Below are 21,705 nucleotides of genomic sequence, written 5' to 3'. Positions count from 1 at the left end.
AGCCTTGCACAGCTGAGGATTTGGGAAGTCCATTGCAGAGGCTAAAGGCCTGATTATGAGTTCGGCGGTGTGGGAGCAGGCCGCCATTCCACCACCCCGCTCCCAAATCGCCAAACTCACCCGCCCGCCAGATTAGGGTTTTTTCTCCTGGTCTGCGGGCGGTCCCATGATGGTTGGAAGCAAAATGTGATTGACTGATGATCAGACCAATGGATGAAGACGGCAGACCCACACCTCCACAATATATGCATTTTTTATTTCTGAATCATTTGATTACATGAGTCTGGCGACAAAAGCTAAAGCTGACTCTAGAACAAACCGAATGAAAGAGAACAAACTTGCGCCAACTTTACAAATAATGTCACATGCCTGTTTATGTTAAGACGATAATTATAACTTGGAAATTGAAAAACACTAAACATCAAAAGGAGAACTAAAATATTTGGTTCTAGCACTACACAACCACCATGTAAATCATACAGAGTCTTGTTTTCACACAGTTTCGTATTTGCTGGGCATAAAGAGACTCTGCTAATTGCTAAGACCTGATTGGATTTGAATTTCATAGATTTTGGTAAATATGCTTAGACTCAAGCAGTTTGTGGTTCTCACATCATCTGCATTACCGCAGAAAATTACAGCTGCAGGAGTGTGCAGGGGTTCATCCTTCTACTTATAGAAAAACAACACAATGGCACAATCATCTGCATAGGTAGCATCACTCTCAGAAAGTAAAACAAACAGACCCGCAGGTGTTCTGGGTCAACTCAAAAAACTTCAAAACCTTGACCTTCGTGGTTTGAGTCTGTTGTTGATGACATAATTAAGTTCTTCTCACAACATTTCAAATATGTTATAAATAGTGATGAATGTGCTCATTCGTCCACCACCTGTGGACCTCACAGCATCTACACCAACACAGGAAGTTACAGCTGCAAGTGCATGGCAGGGTTCACCTCTCCACCTGCAGAAAGCAAAAGAAGAGAACAGTCAATTGCATAGGTAACTTCACTCCCAAAAACTAAAAGAGATGGCCACCCAAATGTTTTTGAGGGATGCAAACTCAGTACACCTCAACACCTTGTCCTTATGGTTTGAGTTTGTTGTTGATGCAAGGCATAGCTATGGTCTCATCACAAGCTAATAAATATTTTGCAGAATGTGCTCAGACTCCCGCCGCCTGTGGACCAAACACCATCTGCACCAACACACCAGGAAATGACAGCTGCAGGTGCATGCCGGGGTTTATCTTTTCTGCTGAAGGAGAGCAAACAAATGGGACAATCATTTGTACAGGTAACAATCGCTCATCTATAGGAACTGAGATGTGGGAATTTTTAGCAGTCTTTTTTTTTAAACTTGAAAAAAAAAATGTTGCATTTTAGTTTAAATGTGATTGAAATAAAGAAGAGTTTATAATTGTTGCACAGTTGGACGTTTCTTCCAGAATAGAGGTGCCATTGTCATACAACTAAGTTGTAGATTAATTGTAGAGTGAAAGGATTCTCACAGTTGACATCTGAGTAATCTAATGAAGTCTGCCAAGTTGCTTTCCAGACATCCTAAAATGACACAGTTAGTGTTCTTCTCCCATTCATCAATGTTTTTCCTAGTTACAGATTAACCCCTTCCATGCTCATGACGGAACGATTCCGTCATCAGCGTCGGTGCTCCGGTGCTGATGACGGAACATTTCCGTCATGAGTCAATATGATTTATTACCCTTCAGCACTGCAGCGAAATTCGCGCAGCACTGAAGAGGTTAATGGTCCTGGTTCCAAAGATATCCATAGCTATGGCTGAGCTCTGCTCTTAGCCAGCGGAGCCTTTTGCATCAATGTGAGTCAATGGGCTCCCTTGCCACCCTTTTGGGTACCCCGTTTATTAGAAATATTTTTGCAGTTATTCACCTGTAATCAGGTCATATTGGGCTTATCGCCAACTGCATTTTGTAGTATGTTTAGAAGAACTACAATAGTACTACTAAAGTACTACAAAATGCTATTCACATCTCCTCTCTTTTCTTCTCAGAAATCTCCGTCTTGACTGTAGATATCTCTGCACACATACTTCTGTGTTTTATTGGCAAATGTGGGAGGGACAGAGGGTAGTGGCTGGAAAACACTAATAAAGGTGAAAGGTTAAGAGAGGAGTAAGGAGGGGCTCATGGATGGTTGGGGAGGGGTGTAGGAAGGGACATGCACCCACCCAAAAAAAGTAAGGCCCTTCCTATTCACAGACTGCCTTTCTATAGTTAATACAGCTTAAAAGAACACAGATCAGTCATAAACATTCTCCAGCTCAGAGCTGGAGTACGTTCAGCAGCACACATGATCCTCCTTGGGTACTACAACACCCTACCATGGAACATAATGGTGGTATGGACTTAATATAAAACCCCATGGAGAGTAATGTTAAAATAAATTACATTATTTAAACTATTTAAAAATATGCATGCATTTAATGTAATGTTAAAAGAAATAATAATAAATGAAACATATCTATTATAATATTTTTAAATATTGTATTAACTGTTTTTAATTGTGAAATGTAATCCATCATTAATTAAGATCACAAAAACTTACATTATTTGAATGAAGTATACAACAGGTTAAATAATTTCTAATACAGTATAAAGCCTGTCTTTATACTGTATAAGACAGCCTTCTTAAGAGTGCTCATAAAACTTTCAGTAATGCCATTATCCTGTGGCGATAAAGGTGTGCTTTTCTGATGCTTGATCTATAAATGATTAAGAAAGTCTTTGAATTCCCGACCATTGAATAGTGGCCCATTGTCAGATTTGAGAATGGACGGAACATCCCAGGTTACAAATGTGGCTTTTAGTGTATCAACTCCTCAATCATGAGTGTTTGAAAAAAGACTTCCAGTAGAGGAAACATGGAGCACTCATCTACTATTACCATGAGGTAATGACCATTTGCAAGGGGTCCAAAGAAATCAATTGCAATTTTCTCCAAAACGTGTCCTGGAAGATCCAACATGTTCAACAGATGCTGTGTTGTTTTGGGAGGTAAACAGTTACACAAATGACGAGTCTTGAGCTCTCTCTCTCAACTCGCTTTTGGGACATTGGAGACAAATGTATTGGGAATTGCTGTATGGTGAGGGAAAGACAGGGAATCCCTGTTGGAGCATTTTTTTTTATAAAAGTCTTGTTAGATTCTTAGATAAACTGTGATGTATGTGTTCTAGTTGGAGGGCAGGGTTATCATTCAACTGTCACGAGCCATTGATGTAGGAGGTAAGCTCTTAATTCCATGATGAACCCTTAGTTTACAATCAAAGCTGGTAGGGCTTGTTAGTGCTCCATTCTCTCCCCAACCATAATAAATTCCCAGGCTTCTTCCAGCACACAGACCCACCAATCCATGCATCATGACATTCGCACAACATCCACACTCTACATTTTAATCAGCCCATGCATACACTGATACATCTTGTCACTACAGTATGCTGGGCCCAAATCTCTTTGAAATCTTTTTTTTTTGATAATCAATTTTTATTGGCATTTTAAGAAGAACATAACAGAGAAAATTCATTGGTTGCAGCTCATACTTAGCGGATACATATGGGTTGGGTGAGATCAGTCCAATCCGACAATACATTGTATGCGAAGGCGACTAAGACAGTAGACACTTCCGGGTTCACGGTGGAATCAAGTTGAACCATTTCCCCCATATCCTAGAGAACAGTTCAGGGGAGCCCCGGGATTCAAATAGGGCCTCCTCCTGTGTCCCACACCAGTCCACCCCCCTCCGCCACCCCTTCACCGTGGGAGGTGTATCACATAGCCAGTTACGGGCGATGTCCCGCTTGGCCACGGCTACCACCGTCCCCAACAGGCGTTTATCTGCTCTGGTACCGTCCAGGCCGTCAAAGATCCCCAGTAGCAGTCGCTGCGGGTCATGGGGGACCTCCCGGCCCAGGGCCTGAGTGAGGTCTCGCTCCACTCCTCTCCAGAACCTCTCAAGCCCTGGGCACAACCAGACCAATCGGAAAAAATCGGCAGGCACTTGCCCACATCGTGGGCAGTCCGGGGAGGGTCTCAGCTGGGCCCGGAAAAGCCGCTCTGGGGTAAGGTAGGACGTATGTAGGTAATAGATCTTCACTAGCCTCAGCTTAGAGGATGTGCTTAGGGTACGCGGGGCCATCAGGGCATACCTCCAGTCGGCCTCCTCCAGGGGCCTCATCCATCCCTCTCACCGGGTACGTAAGTGGTCGAGGGTCGAGGGGCTGTTATTTACTAGGGTGCGGTAGATTCGGGATACCCCCCCACACGCAGGTCCCCCATGTGGTTAGGGTACGCGGGACCATCAGGGCATACCTCCAGTCGGCCTCCTCCAGGGGCCCCACCCATCCCTCCCACCAGGTACGTAAGTGGTCGAGGGGCTGTTATTTTCAAGGGTGCGGTAGAGTCGGGATACCCCCCCTACCCAGGTCCCCCATCATCACCTGGGCCTCTAGTGGACTGAACTCAGGAAGGGTGGCAGGCGCAGGGAGATGGACGTGGATGGCATGGCGCAGCTGCAGGTACCTAAAATGTTGGGCGTGGGGAAGGGCATAGCGCTGCTGTAGCTCTGCGAAGGCTCGAATATGATCTCCCACCCAGACATCCCCGAGGACCGTCAGCCCGATGAGATCCCAGCGCCGGAACCCGCCGAGGGACGAGACCTCTCGGAGCCAGTTACCGTGCCAGAGTGGCGTCTGGCGGGTAAGTTTGCGGTCCCATCCCGTGTGTCGGAGGGCGGTGCGCCAGGCCATCAAGACTGTTCTGGTAATAGGGGCCATGGTGTGCGGGACCGGACAGCCGTAGAGAAATGCTTGAAGTTGGGGGAAGTCCGTCTCTTTTAGCTCCACCCTGTACGCCGGGTCGGACCAGCCGCCTGCGTACCAGTCATGGATGACGATCAGTTTGGTGGCGATGTAGTAGAGATAGAGATGGGTCACCCAGAGGCCTCCATCAAAGGGAGGGATGCGGGTGTGTGCGAGGGATATCCGCAGAAGCCCACCACTCCAGAGGAACCGGGACAGAGTCCCGTCGAGCTCTCCAGGCGCGGGGAAGGGGGGACGGAGATGTTCTGCAGAACATAAAGGAAGCGGGGGAGGACCATCATTTTGAACAGAGCGCTCCGACCCAGGGGGTTGAGGGGAAGAGATTGCCACTTCTTCAGGTCCAATCTCATGCGGTTAACCAGGGGCGTTATATTCAGCGCCCATTCCAGCTCAGGCAGTAGGGTTACCCAGATTCCCAGGTATTTGAGCGAGTGGCGCCTGAAGGGGATGGAGGACTGCCAATCGAAGAATTCCCGGGAGGGATGGAGTGGGACCAGGGTAGACTTCTCCGCATTGAGCCGGAGGTCAGAGACGTGCTCGAAGTCCAGAAGAATCTGCAGGCATCTAGGGCCCGAGGTCTCCGGGTCCGCCAAATACAAGAGCACGTCGTCTGCATAAAGGGCTACTTTGTCTATGTGGCTCTCGTTCCAGGTCCACCCCGCACCTGAATAAGCGCTGCCAGGGGCTCCATCGCTAAGGCGAATAAGAGTGGTGATAAGGGGCAGCCCTGGCGCGTGCCCCTGCAAATCGGGAAGGCATCCGAGAGCGTCCCATTGATCAACGCTCTAGCCCTGGGATTCGCGTAGAGGACCCCAATGTATCTACAAAACCTCGGGCCAAAGCCCATTGCCTCCTGCACGTCCTGGAGATACGACCACCCCACCGTATCAAAGGCCTTCTCAAAGTCAAGGAAGAGGAGGGCCAGGTAGGGCTGGAGCGATGGGCCAGGGCCAGGTGGAGGCGGCGAATACAGTGACGGGTACCTCTGGCCGGCATAAAGCCACATTGGTCCGGGAGGACAAGGTCCTGTAAATGGGGCCAAAGCCTTTGGGTTAATATCGTGGCAAAGAGTTTAATCTTGATATTGAGAAGACAGAGATAGGGCGGAATTCCGCACAGTCAGTAGAGGGCGGGTGGGTCTTGGGGATGAACGCGATCGTGGCCAAGTCCGATTCAGGGGGGAAGGAGCCTATCTCTATCACGTGGTGGAAAAGGCCCAACAGCCTGGGAGCCAGGGTATCCCGGAAGGCCGCATAGAACTCCTGCGGGAATCCATCTGGGCCGGGTGTTCTGCCACTGTGCAGTAGGGGGATGGCCTGTAGTACTTCTCCCTGTGTGAAGGGCTTCTCCAAAGCCTCCGCATCTGCTGGGGTGAGGGAGGGTAGGTGGGCGCCGGCCCTGTCCAAGAGGGTAGTCAAGAGTGCCTCCGGCGGACACGCCGCATAGAGGCGTGTGTAAAAATCGGCGAAGGCTCCCGCTATAGCCCCGGAGGTCACCTGGAGGGTGCCGTCCGGCGCACGGACCTCTGGAACGATGCAGTGGATCCTAGGGTTGGAGACCAGGTTGTGGAGGAGCTTACCGTTCTTGTCACCCCAGCCGTATATCCGCGCCACTGACGAGCGCGACAAAGCTGTTGGGCCGAATCGAGGGAGATTTGGCGGAGCTCCTCACGGATCACCGCCAGCTGCCGAGTGGGGTCTACTTGGCCGACTGCAATTTGTTCGGCTTCTAGCCGGGCTGCTTGGGACTCCAACTCCACAAGTCGGGCCAGCCAGTCCGCCCGTTTGGCGTGGACAAGCCCCCGTGCCACTCCACGAATCACCGCCTTACCAGCCTCCAAAGGATCCCCGCTGAAGGCACTGAGCCGTCGTTGGCGTAGAAATAGTGGGTCAATTCCTGCCCCAGCTCGTCCACCACGGCCTGGTCCTGCAGGAACCATGCGTTTAGACGCCATACTGCCTGCGGTCCCTCCGGAATGGAGCCCAGACAGATGGAAACGGGGGAGTGATCCGATAGTCCCCTCGGCAAGATAGTCGCTCCAGAGACCAGGTGACAGTCCGTGGCATGGAGCAGGAGGAGGTCAATGCAAGAGTGGGAGTGGCGGGCGGCCGAGGTATGAGTGTACTGTGTTTTGCGCAGGTTCAAGATCCACCAGGTATCACAGAGCCCCAAGGCTGAGGCCCAGTTTGACAGGGCCGCCGCAGAGGAGAGGAGGGCTGCCGAAGGGGGGACAGTCGTATCATGCCCCGCTTGCATCACGGCGTTGAAGTCACCACCAACAAGTGTGAGGCCCAGCGGGAAGTCGGAAAGGATCTGTGTGAGGCATTGAAGGGTCGGGGACAGGAGGGTGGGGGGTCATAGACATTCAGAACATTCAGAGGGCAGCCCTCCACCATACCCGAGACTGCGACGTATTGCCCCTGTGGGTCAGTGTGCTCCTGAACCAGGGTGAATGGGAGACCCCTCCGGAGTAGAATAGCCACCCCTCGGGACCCGCGCTGGAAGCCAGAGTGCCAGACCTGCGTGAATCCATATCGGGCCAGGAAGGTCCAATGTGTTCCTAAGAGGTGGGTTTCCTGGAGAAGGAGGATGTCCGCCGAGTGCCGATGTCCCGCTCGAAGAACGGCAGTGCGCTTGATGCGGTCTAATAGACCGTTGACGTTCTAGGAGAGGACATGGAGGGGCCTAGTCAGGTTGTACGCCATCGGAAGGGGGGGTGTGGGGGGTCGCGGGAGCAGCAGGGGGGCGCGTTTCGTTGGGAAAGACCCATCACACCGCCCCGGATCCAAGAGGGGTTAATTGGAGCAGACCTCAGATGGGCGAGTGCCCGGGAAGTGGGGGGAGGGAAGTGGAAGGGGGGAACGGCCGCCAGCGGCCCACACCCGCGATGGCTCATAGAGCCCCAGAGTAGCAAGAGTGGCAAAGAGCCAGAAGTGCGTGCCAGGCAAGAATGCACCCACCGTGGTATCTCAATAGAAGGAGCTGCAACCAGCTGCCCGTAGACCGCGACAACGAAGGCCGAGTGTTGGACCCGGGCCTTTTTGGCTGGTTCACCCCTGAACTTTTTGCTTTTGATGGCGACCTGGCGTTCATCCTTTCTGGCTTGGCGCACTTTTTCCCTGGGTCCCAGGGTAAAGTGCGTGTGTGTAGTGAGGTTGGCCTGCCCTCCCATAGGAATGCATGGGGAATGTCTGTGTCCCTGGTAGTTCCTGATGTGTGGGGAGTGCAGGCTCGAGTTTCGTATGTGCGAACTCGTGAGATTGAATGCTGTGCAATGATGCATGCGGTGTGTATGTGTCTAGTGGGGAAGTGCCACTTCTAGACATTGATGTGTGTGTGCAGTGAGCGTGCTGGCGTGTGATTGGCTGGAGCTGGTTGGCGAGCCTGGCTCCAGGAGTCTGGATGGGTCTGCCCCGGGGTGAGTGGAGAGATTAGCATGAATGATGTGAGGGAGTGGTGCACCTGGGTCCTGAATAGGGCTGGGCTTTCCCCACACAATGCTGGCCCCGCCCCCTGTGGTGTGACTGATGACCCTAGCCTGCCTGGTGAATGGAAAGGGTGGCTGGGGAAAACAAAGCACTCCAAAACCAGCTGCGACTGGTTTCTCCCCTACCCTGCACCTACAGACAAAGGATTTTACAGTATAAGAAGGGGCTGTGTCCCCATGAATGTTGTTCTCTTCCAGGATCTTGTCTGAGGGGGGCTGTTGCTGCTGCTGGGCGCCAGGAGGACTGACACTTGGATTGCCTCCCTGCCTGGAGGCCCAGTGAGCTGGCTCTGGGCCCAGCCTTGCCCCCCTGCCTGCCTCCAGAACTTTACTGGAGCTTTATCCTTGCCCCTAGCGCTGTACTTTGCCTATAGCGCCTGGGAGCGCTTTTATTTTGCCCCTAGCGCTTAGGAGCGCTATTTCCCGAGTGCCCGGAGCTGCTTTTGCTTGCCTCGAGGGATTCCCCGGCGTGGGGATCCCCTTTGCGCTTATTTTGCGAAGCAGGTGCCCACCCTGCTCATTCGCTGCCATTTGCCCCATTTTATTATTTATTTAATGGGTGCCACCCCGTTTTGTTATTTGAATTGAAGAGGGAGCCTACCCCTCGTGTGGTCCCGGTTATTAGTCAACTCGAGGGAGCCTACCCCTCATTTGAGTCATCCCCCGCCTACAGTGCCTGAGAAGGGCCGCCGCGCTGCCCGCAGCGACCCGGAGATGCTGCAGGCTAAAGGCGGAAGTCCCGCCCCACAGCCGCGACGAGGGAGGCAGCAGGCGTCTCTCTCTCCCCCGGGGCTCCCAAGTGTGAGGGAGAGCCCCGGAGAGCACAGGAAGAGTGCGGAGAGAGCCCCGAGGAGCGGGAGCTCTCCTACAGCAGCCGCCGGCAGAGGGGCCGCACCATAGAGAAGACCGGCAGCCAGAGAACCGGTGAGTGCAGCTCCGAGTGGAAAGGGGGGGCATCGGGGCACATTGCTGGTGCCCGCGCTCCCCCTCCGGTGTGTAGAGCCTGTTGAGGCTCAGGGGGAATATCTTTGTGTTCGAGCCCCCGAGCGGGGCTCCTACGTTGCAGGGGGCATCTGTTCTTTAGAGCCTGCGAGGCTCAGACCCGGCATCCTCGTTTACGAGCCCTGAGAGGCTCTTGGGTGCCATTTGCCCTCCGAGCCCACGAGAGGCTCACAGCGCCATTTATTCTTCGAGCCCCGAGAGGCTCCAGGGTGCCATTCTGTTGTTTTAGAGCCCAGTGAGGCTCACAGCCCATATTTGTTCTACGAGCCCAGAGAGGCTCTTGAGTGCCAGTTTGTTTGTTTAGAGCGACGAGGCTCTTGGGGTCACGAGTGTTTGGCCCCATTGTTGTTCTTGAGCCCACAAGGCTCCAACGTTGGCCCCATCAGTGTCTACACAGCTGCCCAGCACTTCGCGGGCAGCTGCTAAATTTAGGCCCCTGACATTGGGACACAGGGCGTCCCAGCCCCAACAAGGCCAGTTGGCCTAGGGACTGCCACAGGTTGTGGCTAATGTGATTTTGCACTATTGTGTTTTCCTGCACCTCTGAATGTGTTTTTATGCGTCATGTGCCTTGTTTCTACACCTCTGAATGTTTATGCATCTTGTGTAGGTTCATGCTTATACCCCTACAGGCATTGTGATACTTAGGTGGTTGTTCTTGCTAGTACAGGTGTTGCTAGTGAAGTCCTGGTTCACTGCGTAATATTCTCCTAAGGTGGTTAGGGTTGCGTAGGTGGTATTTACCTGGTACCAGTGATTACTGGTTGTGTGCTTATGTTATATTTTGTGCTACATTTTCTATTTGGTTCTACAAGTGTTCTATGTGCTAATTACTATTCCTACAAGTCCTATTTACAACAAGTATCCTAAATCTAAAAGTGCATATTCCTGGCAGTGGTCCATGTGGCCCTGTCCTGTAAATAATCCCCTGTAAATTCTGCCCGTGCCTGTTGGCACATTGTAAAGAGTGTGTTTTTTATCTAATGTGTTTTGCTATGATGCAAAGGCTATTTTTTATAGAACCTTGTGTGGAGTTTCCTTTGTGGTGGGCCTTGGGTGTTGTTGCTGGGGGTGCGTGCGCAAACACTTAACTCACATTGCCTCTGAGTTTAGCCTTACTGCTCGTGCTACGTTACCAAGGGGGTGAGCAGGGGTTATCTTGGTGTGTAACTCCCTTGCCCTGACATGGAAGTGGTGGTCTCTGACTACTTTGGCGCAAGCCCTGGCCAGCCAGGGATCTCGTTGCTAACACCGAGGAACGGCCGAACAGTGCAAAACCAAAAGCTCGCCCGTAGGCGGGTAGAAACAGTAAACACATTGGGAGCAACGGCCCCCTCCCTCTATACCCCCCAACCCCACCCACCCTACACTTCGGAACAGGAAGCATCTGTCGCCCTAAGGTACAACACCCCAAATTAATCCCCGCTAGGGGAGGAACACTAAACTGAAACGGTTAGTCGGGACCGGTAGCACTAGTTCAGAGTCAGACAAGGGAGGACCCCCCTCCGTATTTCCGGATGAATACCAACAGCAGTAGCGAATAAAACAGCAAGGAACAACATAGCACATATAACAGTTGCAGCGAATTCACTAATGACCAAAGGATGCGGGTACTGAAAGGGGAAGGAGAGAGAGGGTTAGGACATACAGTAGGGTGGAGAAAGGTCATGAGTGGTGAGTGCGCTCTGGATGAGCATCCACAGTCTCGCAATCGATGGGAGGAATGTGGTGCAAGGGGAGAGAGGAGAACAGGCCCAAGGCTCAGGGTTCGGGAGATCAGCCACATCAGGGTCCATCCATGGTGGAAGGCCTTCTCAGGAGTTAGATAACCAGATGGCGAGCCGGGCCCAGGCGGCTATCCATGGGGAGCCCGGGAGGCCAGGCACCGCTGATGGGGAACAGGCCCGCAGCCGCAAAGGTCAGGCCCCTCCATCCTTAGGGGTGTTGCGGATCACCGGGCTGCCGGACAAGTCCGAGTCCGATCTAGCCCTCCGTAGATCCACAGTCGGGTCAGAGCCCCCATCAAGGACAACCAAGGAGGAGGGGGAAGTAGAAGGGGAGGCCCCTCGGTCTGCGGCTGGAGATGGAGATTGTCCGTCCCTCCCCTCCGATGAGTGAGAGGCCCCTTCTCGATGGCGACCCCTCCTGCGGGAGCCGGTTGGGCACCTCCAGGCAGCCCACCATTCGTATGGGTTGTGGGCCCCCGGCAACAGGGGGCGCTCCTCCGTGAGCCACGTCCAAGCCGCCTGAGGGCTGTCGAAGAAGTAGGTCTTTACTTGGAAGAGGACCTTGAGGCGAGCTGGGAAGAGGAGGCCATAGCGCAGCCCCAATGCCCTGAGCTTTTGCTTGACCTCATCGTAGGACCGCCGTTGGGATTGGACCTCCTTGGAATAATCCGGGAATATCATGATTCTAGAGTTTTGGAAAAGCAGGGGCCCAGGTCTCTAGCGGCCCCCAGAACCGCGTCTCTGTCCCGGAAGTTGAAGATGCGTAGAATGAAGGGCCGGGTCGGAGCTCCGGGTGGTGGTTTGGGCGCAAGTGAGCGATGGGCCCCCTCAATCGCAAACCAGGGGGATAGCTTCTCCGGAGGCATCCAGGAGCGGATCAAGGTCTCTAGGAAGACGGCGGTGTCCCCCTTTTCAATCCCCTCCGGGAATCCAAGGAGGCGTAGGTTGTTTCTTCGGGCCCGGTTTTCGGCATCCTCTGCCCAGTGATGGAGATACGACGTCAGCGTCTGGAGGCGAGCCTCCTGGGCCTTCAGGGTGGCCAGATCATCCTCCGTCGAAGAAATACGAGATTCCGCTTCAGTGATCCGGGCCGTAGCGTTGCGAAGATCTTGTCTAAGCAGGGCCACATCCACCTTCACTCCCCCAATCTTATTTGCCACGGAGGCTTGGGATGTACTGATTGCCTGGAGGATTGTGGATAAGTCCCCCTCCCGCAGCCCCGGGTGGAGGAGGGGGGGTCGGCCACGGACTCATGGCCTGGCTTGGCGAATCGGTCCATACGCATCTGGGTCGGGGGGGGATTGGTGTCTGCGTGGTTTTGCCCCTGACCATGATCGCTGCGGGAAGTTAGTCTGTGTGCAGGCGGAACCGGGGGCGATAGGGCGCACTCCTGCAGGTCGGCCTGACCATCTTCCAGAGGGCGTAGATTCTTCTATGTACGGCACTGTTGCCACTGGTCAGCCACAAGCCCCCGACCACACGGCACACCCAGGCGGCACGGGCAACCGGGCCAGCCAGTCGGGAAACAGGTGGGGGGGGGGGAGAGGCTGTCACCCCCGCTGCGGTGAAGGCAGGATGAGCGAGGGATCCCCCGGTGACCCCGCAGGGCTGAGCGTCGGTTCGGATCTGGCCAGGTGCCCCCACCCCTCCAGGACCGCGGGCGGCAGGCTCAGGGGGAAGGTGGTCAGGCAGTCCCACGCCTCAAGCAGTCCGGTGATCCCCCAGGCCGCAGGACATCCAGGGGGGAGCTGAAGCCAGTCAGTGGATAAGTGGAGGGGGCCAGTCGGCCAGCGGGGGGGCTGTAGCGTGTGGAGCGCCCCCGGGACCCCAGGCCCCCCCGCCCGGCTGGACTGCACACAGGCGATGTCTCCAGGGAGCCCCCACCCCACCTCGCATTGGATGTGGCAGCTCCGGAATGCCCCCGGACCAGGATCTTCACAGCAGATGACGTCACGGCTCTCCACAGCTCTCCAGCCGCCCCACCAGGCGCCAACCAGGGGCCACTCTACAGAAGGGAGTATTTCAGGGGCTCCCCGGCCTCCAGCCCGGCCGCCAGTCACTTGGGCGAGGCCAAGGGGAGCCCTACAGTCCAAGCCCGACAGTCCGCCGTCAGAGGGGGGTCCACCGCGACCCCTAGTGATCACCAAGGGGGGGGGGGGCGAAGCGAGCATCAGGCCCCGCCGGGGTGCTCCGGGGCCGCTCCACAAGCGACGTGTCAGGGGGGGGGGGCGGTCCTCCAGCACTCGGGTAAATTCAGGGGGCTGCAGTTGTGTCCAGGTGCGTGTGTGGGCCTCCAGGCCCCGCGTCCCCGTGGCAGACAGTCACAGGGGTCCAGGGAGTGGGTACGCTCCGGGAGCGGCTCCTGCCCTCACCCCACCTCCAAGGCCGCCACAACGGTGGAAGGCTGCGTGCCGCCGGCAGGTCCAGCCGGCCACAATCCCCAAAGAGCCCAGGCAGCACAGGCCCGGAAATCTGGGCAGGCCCGGCAGCTCGGGCAGAGTGTCACCCCGCACCCGAATCGAGCCGCAGGGGATGAGGTGTGACGTCGGGCCCCAAAGGCCGGAGCAGACCGGAGATGCAGGAAAGCCACTGGAGCAGGGCAGGGAAGCCCACCGGACAATGCAGTGCAGGGGTAGCCACCCCCAGTCGCGGCCCAGGCTGTCGCGTCAGGCGGCCGGGGCCGCCATTTTGCAAGGCGCGCGGCCAGAGGGAGCTTGGGTGGCGGAGACTCAGCAGACCATCAAGGGGGGCCCCCGCGGCACCCCGCAGCCAGGGGAGCACAAGGGCACCGGAGATGTGTGCAGGTAGGCGCTGTTGTCGGCGGATGCTGGACGGATGACGGATGAGGGTCCAGAGCACTCTTAGAGTGCAACCGCCATCTTGACGTCCGTGGCCACGCCCCTATCTCTTTGAAATCTTATAGATGATGTCTTATTTCATCCCTTTCAATGTATTGCATCTACTTGTTGTTTTGTTGTAGATATGAAAATCAAAAAAATTTCATATAAAAAATAAAATTGATGGTAAGTGAAGTTATGACAGATGGAACAGATAGAAGCCAAATCAGTCTCAGAATTGCCACTAAGTTGGAGCGAGATAGATAAGGATCACACACTCACTTTGGGTGAATAGGAAAGCCCTCACACATCGACCTGGTCAGTGTCATGCTTCATCATCGGGCCCCACCAAAGAGGCCGAGTGCCTCTTTGGTGTGCTACAACGCCAGAAAGACTGCGGAGCTGGTTGTGTGAAGAGGGGCGTGTTGTGAGGGTGAGTGAAATAAAATAGTGTCTAAGAGGGTATCAAGAAAAAAAAATGTATTAGGTGATCCCTAAGACACGTTTTACAAGTATTATGTGTCTGAATTTACTTGCCAAGGTTTAGGAATGGTAGAATTCAGAGAAATACAGTAAATCAGTCAGTCAACATGTTTCTGCCGTATGGGAGGTATAAATTTACCAAGGCATTCATCAGGACTATACCCCGGCGGTATGGACTCTCTAATCGTCCACCCTGACCTGGGGGCGTGAAACTGAAAATTATAAAAGGTGAAAAAAGTGCATAAAAGGGAGAGCGAATAGCTCAATCCCAAAAATCCTCCAAAATCAGGAGAATCTCAGCACTTTAAAATTTGGCGCTACTTGCACCATGGGTCTCGGGAGGGGGGTTGGAGCGTGCCTGGCACATCGCCCTCAACGCTCTCAGCCCACTTAGAACCTAGGATCTGCCTCAGAACCGGACCCCGACGAAGGTTCTGAGGCAGATCCTAGGTTCTAAGTGGGCTGAGAGCGTTGAGGGCGATGTGCCAGGCACGCTCCAACCCCCCTCCCGAGACCCATGGTGCAAGTAGCGCCAAATTTTAAAGTGCTGAGATTCTCCTGATTTTGGAGGATTTTTGGGATTGAGCTATTCGCTCTCCCTTTTATGCACTTTTTTCACCTTTTATAATTTTCACTTTCACGCCCCCAGGTCAGGGTGGACGATTAGAGAGTTCATACCGCCGGGGTATAGTCCTGATGAATGCCTTGGTAAATTTATACCTCCCATATGGCAGAAACATGTTGACTGACTGATTTACTGTATTTCTCTGAATTCTACCATTCCTAAACCTTGGCAAGTAAATTCAGACACATAATACTTGTAAAACGTGTCTTAGGGATCACCTAATAAAAAATAAATTTCTTGATACCCTCTTAGACACTATTTTATTTCACTCACCCTCACAACACGCCCCTCTTCACACAACCAGCTCCGCAGTCTTTCTGGCGTTGTAGCACACCAAAGAGGCACTCGGCCTCTTTGGTGGGGCCCGATGATGAAGCATGACACTGACCAAGTCGGTGTGTGATGGCTTTCCTATTCACCCAAAGTGAGTGTGTGATCCTTATCTATCTCGCTCCAACTTAGTGGCAATTCTGAGACTGATTTGGCCTCTCTCTTTTTGTTTATTTGCATTGAACCGGGGACTGAGAGAAGCCTCCGTGACTCTCCCTACCTGTCCCATTGTTGTTTTGTTAGATGGAACAGATAGACAAAACATTTTAAGTTTCAACTCACATCAGAGGAAATTATGATTCTTATTGGCTAAAAGAATAGGTACTATGGCATTTGAATTGTAACCTGAAAAACTTTTAAACACACATGGATGAACACAAAATAAGGAAATTATAAAGAAAACACTGGAAAAGTAAAGTATTGTGCCAATAGTGTAGAAAACAAAGTGCACATGCACATGCGATTAGTAAAATATGCTGTCACAGTGATAATAGACAAAGGATGAAGTGGGCTGACCTACTGACCATGCTGTATGGTACTGTGGTTGGAAGAAAAATGTGAATGACCAATGTATGACGACATCAGACTCTAACCTCCTCTTTGTATGTATGTATTTATTATTTATGGAAAATTGGAAACAATAAGTCTAGCGACAAAGCTAATGCTGTCTCTAGAATAGATCTAATGAAAGAGTTAAAACGTACTCAAACTTTTCAAATAACGTCACATGCCTGTCTATTTTAAGACGATCGTTATTACTCAGAAATAGAAAAACACCAAACATCAACAGGAGAATTGAAATAGTTAGTTCTAGCACTACACGAGCACTATGTAAATCATACAAAGACTTGTTTTCACACAGTTTGATGTTTTCCGGTGATATGGAGACCCTGGTAATCGATAGGACCAGATTGGATTTAAATTGCATAGATTTTGGTAAATGTGCTTAGACTAAAGCAGTTTGTGGTTCTCACACCATCTGCATGAATGTAGCAGACAGAACAGCTGCAGGTATCTGCAGGGATTCATCCTTCCACCTGCAGGAAAACAACACAATGGCACAATCACCTGCATCGGTAACATCACTCTCAGGCACTAAAACAGATGGGACCCAAAAGTTTTGGGTAGATGTAAACTCAATACACTTCAAAACCTTGACCTTCGTGGTTGAGTCTGTTGTTGATGACAAAATTATATTATTATTTTCTCACAACTTTTCAAGTATTTTACAAATATTGATGAATGTGCTCGTTCGTACACCACCTGTGGACCTCACAGCATCTGCACCAACACACCAGGAAGTTACAGTTGCAAGTGCATGGTAGGGTCACCACTCCACCTGCAGGAAAGCAACAGAAATGCAGTCAACTGCATAGGTAACATCACTCCCAAAAACTAAAAGAGATGGACACCTAAGTGTTTTTGAGGGATGCAAACTCAAAACACTTCAAAACTTTGTCCTCATGGTTTGAGCCTGTTGTTGATGCAAGGCATAGCTGTGGTCTCTTCACAAGATAATACATATTTTACAGATATTGATGAATGTGTTCAGACTCCCGCCGCCTGTGGACCAAACACTATCTGCACCAACACACCAGGAAATTACAGCTGCAGGTGCATACCGGGGTTTATCTTCTCGCCTGAAGGAGAGAAAACAAATGGGAGAATCAACTGTTCAGGTAACAATCGCTAATCTATAGTATCTGAGATCTTGGATTTTTTGATCAGTCTTTCTTTCAAAGTATGAAAAAAGGAATATTGCCTCTTAGTTTAATTTTTATTGTAATGAGGAATAGTTTATAATTGTTGCACACACGGGATTTTCTTTCAGAATAGAGGTGCTATTGTCATACAACGAAATTGTATAGTAATTGTAGAGTGAAAGGATTATTGGGATTTGACATATTAAGAATCTAAGAAAGTCTGGCAAATTGCTTTCCCTGCATCCTAACATGACATAGTCAGTGTTCTTCTCACATTCAGCTATGTTTATCCTAGTTACAAATTTAAGGCCCTGGGTCCAAACATAACCAAAGTAATAGCCCAGCTCGGCTTTTAGTCAGTGGTGCCTTTTGCAGCAACGTGAGTTAATGGGCTCCCTTGCCACCCTTTTGAGTATGTCGTTTATTCAGAGGCAGCTCCTCCACAAAGGTGTCAACCCACAGCAGTGCAAAAAAGGAAAAATAAAATGATAATAACACGGGCGGTGCATGGCTGGACTGGTCTGCCACAGAGGAGAGGGAGGAGTGGTGGGCACTTTCTAAGTGTGCATGACGGGTTGGCTAGCCATCTTGGTCCTGCCAAACAGTCATGCGCACTTAGCATGTTCTTCACCCGGCAGTATTGCACAGCCTGGGTGGGGAACATACACAAGCTCCCAGTCCCTGTCTGAGTGCCGAAACATGCGCACAGACCAATCACGACACTGATGTCATGCTAGTGACAGCAGCTTCATGATTGGCTGAGGGGAGCCTGTGTGGTTGACCTGAAAGCCTAGACCTGCTCCCACTTGTACTCAGGACAAAGAAGTGGACTCCAGCTACAGGGACATAACAAGCTGCTACAACCCCTTTTTCTGTAGAGCCCTTTTTTCTGCTGGTGGCTGTTCCAAAGGTCCTGTACCCTTTACTGTGTCAAAGTGAACTGCTCCTAACATCATGAGAAACCTGGGATGTAGAAACGTTGTGGTTCCTGTTAGAAATTGGGATGTTGGTTAGCTGAGGTGTGTGCCCTGGTCCTGGGCTTCCGCAGGGGGGGCAAGGAGGGGCGCTTGCCCCCCCGGAGCGCCCCTCCTTGCCCCCCGTGGACCCCTATGGAAATGGGTAGATCGGCAGCTCGGGATTAAAAAATGTATGTCGACACGTGTGACTCTGTAGTCAGGTGGCCAATGTAAAGAGGTGCATGAGAGAATCATCGCACTTGCTCCTTTCTGTGTGTTTGGAAAGTGAACTATATGTTCTAGTGGAGCTTAAAGCGCTACTTTTCTTAGGCATGCTCTGCCCTCTGCTATGGGGTAGCCTTTCACGAGCAAAGAGAGAAAAGGATTTATATGTTACTGCTCTTGTAGGTGGTGCGTGGGGGCTTTTCCGAGCTCTTCTCCAGAAGAGTTTATCTGTAGCGTCTGTCTGGACAGCTTTCGATAGGGATTGCTGTTTTAAATGCATTAGTGTGTCTGGTTAGATAGCTCAGGAGGTTCCCAAGCACCACTGCACTGGTTCTTGAGCGGATGTAGTGCACAGGGTAGAATCCCAGCAGGGACGACCCAGACCGTCAGTCTTCCAGGGCCAATGAAACGCAAATCTTAAAGTATAGCACCTGTAGTAGTGAAGCCCCCACGAGGCCGACAGACTTTATAAAGGACTACTTCTCAGCCTGGCCGCGTGTCCTCGCCATATAGCTACGAACAAACTCCTGGTGTGGGTCCTTACACACCCGACGGGTGTATTTGGCACCAGTGACGGCCTGCCCCCATGCTGGTGCTCACCGCCAAACACTTGTTCTGTGGCCTAAACCACCAAAAGGTGGCTGGGCTGCCACTGGGCTAATTTAGCCATGGCCATAATTGGTACAAAGTGTCACTACGACCGCCCAACTTTCATCTGGGTAACAGTTTCAGCACAGAGGCCAAGCTGTGGTTGAGCACACGCTGGCGGACAGCCCCCCCCCCCCCCTCCGCCCACGTCCAGGGCAGGGTTGATGCCTCACAGGGGGTGAGTGATTCAGTAAACACGGTGGCCTGTTGCTTCAGCTAGACTTGTACTTACAGGGCAGTGTATAGTTTTGCAGCAGGGCAGGGTTTAGACGGACTGTTCCCAACCTGGTGCCTTGGTCAGTCACTCAATTAACACCCTAAATGCGACAAGCTGTGAGACAATGCGTTGGTCACTTGTCTGCAGGACCTATGATGTCCCTGCACTGCCACTCACCAGGACTGTACCTCAGATCCCTTCACAACCCAGACTCAGCAGGGCAACGTTAAAGTGCCTTGAAATATAACACTAAGCACTGGTGTCTGGTGCAAACTACATGGACACTCACTGCACCTCCCTCCCACCTCTGCTGGAACTTACACCCTGAGCTCAGACAGGGCCACAGTCCCAGAAAACAGCAGAGGCCTCAGTCAGGGTATCTGGATCTCAGGGGTACCAAGGGAATCAATTTGACAAGTACTAACACGGTCACTAACACTACCACAGCCAGGTACTGCTGCGAACTCACTGAATTACCGAGTACCTCCTTACTTCCACGGATAACCAAGCAATCCTTGCAGTAAGTACTGCCATTGTCACTTGAACCGTAGGAGCCAGGTACTACTGCAAACTCACTGAATTACTGAGTCCCTCTATGCTTCAAGGGGTAACTAAGCAATACCTGTAACAACTACTGCCATTGTCACTGAAACCACCGGAGCCAGGGACTACTGGCAAAGCCTCATTGTTATTAGCGCCTGGCAGTTTGTTACTAAATTAACGTGTGAGCGTTAAATGACCAAATGTAAACAAAGCAGCGTTGTACTGCTCTATAAGAGAGAGTTCGTATCAAGGGAGTAACCAGAAAATTAAAATACCCCCTACTGTGAGCCAACGCTCTAATGGCACCAGGTAAGAGAAGCAAGTCATTACGGCCCAGAGGAACTTGCTTATCTCTTCCATCCAATCCAAGCACCGATCCATATCACCACGCAGCATCTTCAATCCCTTGTTCACCCCCTCTTTTAAACCTCATGCCAACTCCAAGAAAGGCTGAAAACACAACAAAGCCTCTTTAACAAATAAATGGTCTTTTAAAGACATGTAAAGTACTCAGTGCATCTGTGTGTGTGCCCGGGAAGCCTCAGCCGGGCTTCTAGCTGCCTCATCATGGGGTGGGAGTAGGAATATGTGCACAGCAGGGAAAAGGGGATGGCCAGTGCAGGTGACGCTTTTCTTTTGTATAGGAATTTTTGCTGGCGTCATATCCCAGGGTTTGCTGTCTGTGCACTTGTATAGATGTGTATTCCATACAAGTGCACAGACAGCAAACCCTGGGCTATGACACCAGCAGGAATTACTTTATAAAGGATAAGCGTCACCTGCATTGACATCCCTTTCCCCCTGCTGTCTGTGCACTTGTATGGAATACACATCCAAGGGACTGCTCACCAAATGAATGGTGAACAGGGCCATGGATCTGTCTCTTTTTGCATCCAAGGGCACCGACAAAGAAGCAGAGGAGGCCCAGGCAAGGAGAAACCAGGAGACATTTGACCCACATCTATCTACACAGTGAGACCGTCAGGAGTGGCTGGATGCCAGGACGACAGTGCTGCTGGTCAGCCCCACTCCAGAGAATAGTATCAGAAGAGCAGGCAGCAGTTTTTAAGTAAGTTCCAGTAACTTTAATGCATTCTACAGAATCACCAGCATTACCTACTGGCTGCATATCTAGGTTACTCTAAGTGAACAGTGTTGTAGACTTACATGCATGGAAACGTCAAGGAGGACAGTCCCCTTAGAATATGCAAATGTAGTGTAAGCTTGTAGGGGCAGATTTACAAGCCCCTTGGGCCACTTTTGCTTCACTTTTCCCGTGTTAAAAGTGATGCAAAAGTGGCGCAAGGGGCTTGTAAATCTGCCCCTTAGTGTTCAGCTTTTGGTGTGCCCGTGGGGTCATTTTAGAGTTCAGGGTGGGTATGGGTTTTGGGGTGCCAGGGATAATTTTAGGGTTCAGGGTGGGTATGGGATTTGGAATGCCAGGGGGTCATTTTAGGGTTCAGGGTGGGTATGGGTTTTGGGGTGCCATGGGGTAATTTCAGGGTTCAGGGAATGTATGGGTTTTAAGGGGCCAGGGGCGTAATTTTAGGGTTCAGGGTGGTAATGAGTTTTGGGGTGCCAGGGAGTCATTTTAAGTTTCAGGGCGGGTATGAGTTGGGGTGCCAGGGAGTCATTTTAGGTTTCAGGGTGGGTATGAGATGGGGGGGTGGCAGGGGTTATTTTAGGGTTCAGGGTGGGTGTGGGTTTTGGGGTGCCAGGGGGTAATTGTAGGGTTCAGGGTGGTAATGAGTTTGGGGGGGCAGGGGTAACTTTAGGGTTCAGGGTGGGTATGGGTTTTGGGGTACTAGGGGTAAGTTTAGGGTTCAGGGTGGGTATGGGTTGTGGGGTGCTAGGGGAACAATTTTAAGGGTCTGGGTGGGTATGGGTTATGGGTGCCAGGGGGGTAATTTTAGGGTTTAGGGTGGGTATGGGTTTTGGGGTGCAAGGGGGTGAACTTTTAGGGGTCCGGGCGGGTGTGAGTTATGGGGGGCCAGGGGGGTAATTTTAGGGTTCAGGGTGGGTATGGATTTTGGGGTTCCAGGGTATCAATTTTAGGGGTCAGTGC

The 21,705-nt window shown here is 51.7% G+C and overlaps 2 long non-coding RNA genes across 2 annotated transcripts in view; one reads left to right on the top strand and one right to left on the bottom strand.

Moving 5' to 3' along the window:
* Nucleotides 1-275: 275 nt before the first annotated feature.
* LOC144828889 (uncharacterized) overlaps nucleotides 276-21,705 on the bottom strand; it is a 164,660-nt gene continuing 143,230 nt past the window's right edge. The window contains exon 3 of the long non-coding RNA XR_013610552.1: nucleotides 276-964. This is a non-coding gene — a long non-coding RNA (uncharacterized LOC144828889). The remainder of the gene's footprint in view (nucleotides 965-21,705) is intronic.
* Nucleotides 16,899-21,705, top strand: part of LOC144828890 (uncharacterized) — a 31,350-nt gene continuing 26,543 nt past the window's right edge. Inside the window, exon 1 of the long non-coding RNA XR_013610555.1 lies at nucleotides 16,899-17,027. This is a non-coding gene — a long non-coding RNA (uncharacterized LOC144828890). The remainder of the gene's footprint in view (nucleotides 17,028-21,705) is intronic.

This window comes from Lissotriton helveticus, chromosome 4_1 (genome assembly GCF_964261635.1).
Source record: "Lissotriton helveticus chromosome 4_1, aLisHel1.1, whole genome shotgun sequence".
Taxonomy (NCBI): Eukaryota; Metazoa; Chordata; class Amphibia; order Caudata; family Salamandridae; genus Lissotriton; species Lissotriton helveticus.
Note: the sequence above shows the minus strand (reverse complement) of the source record. Positions and strands in the feature narration are given on the sequence as shown.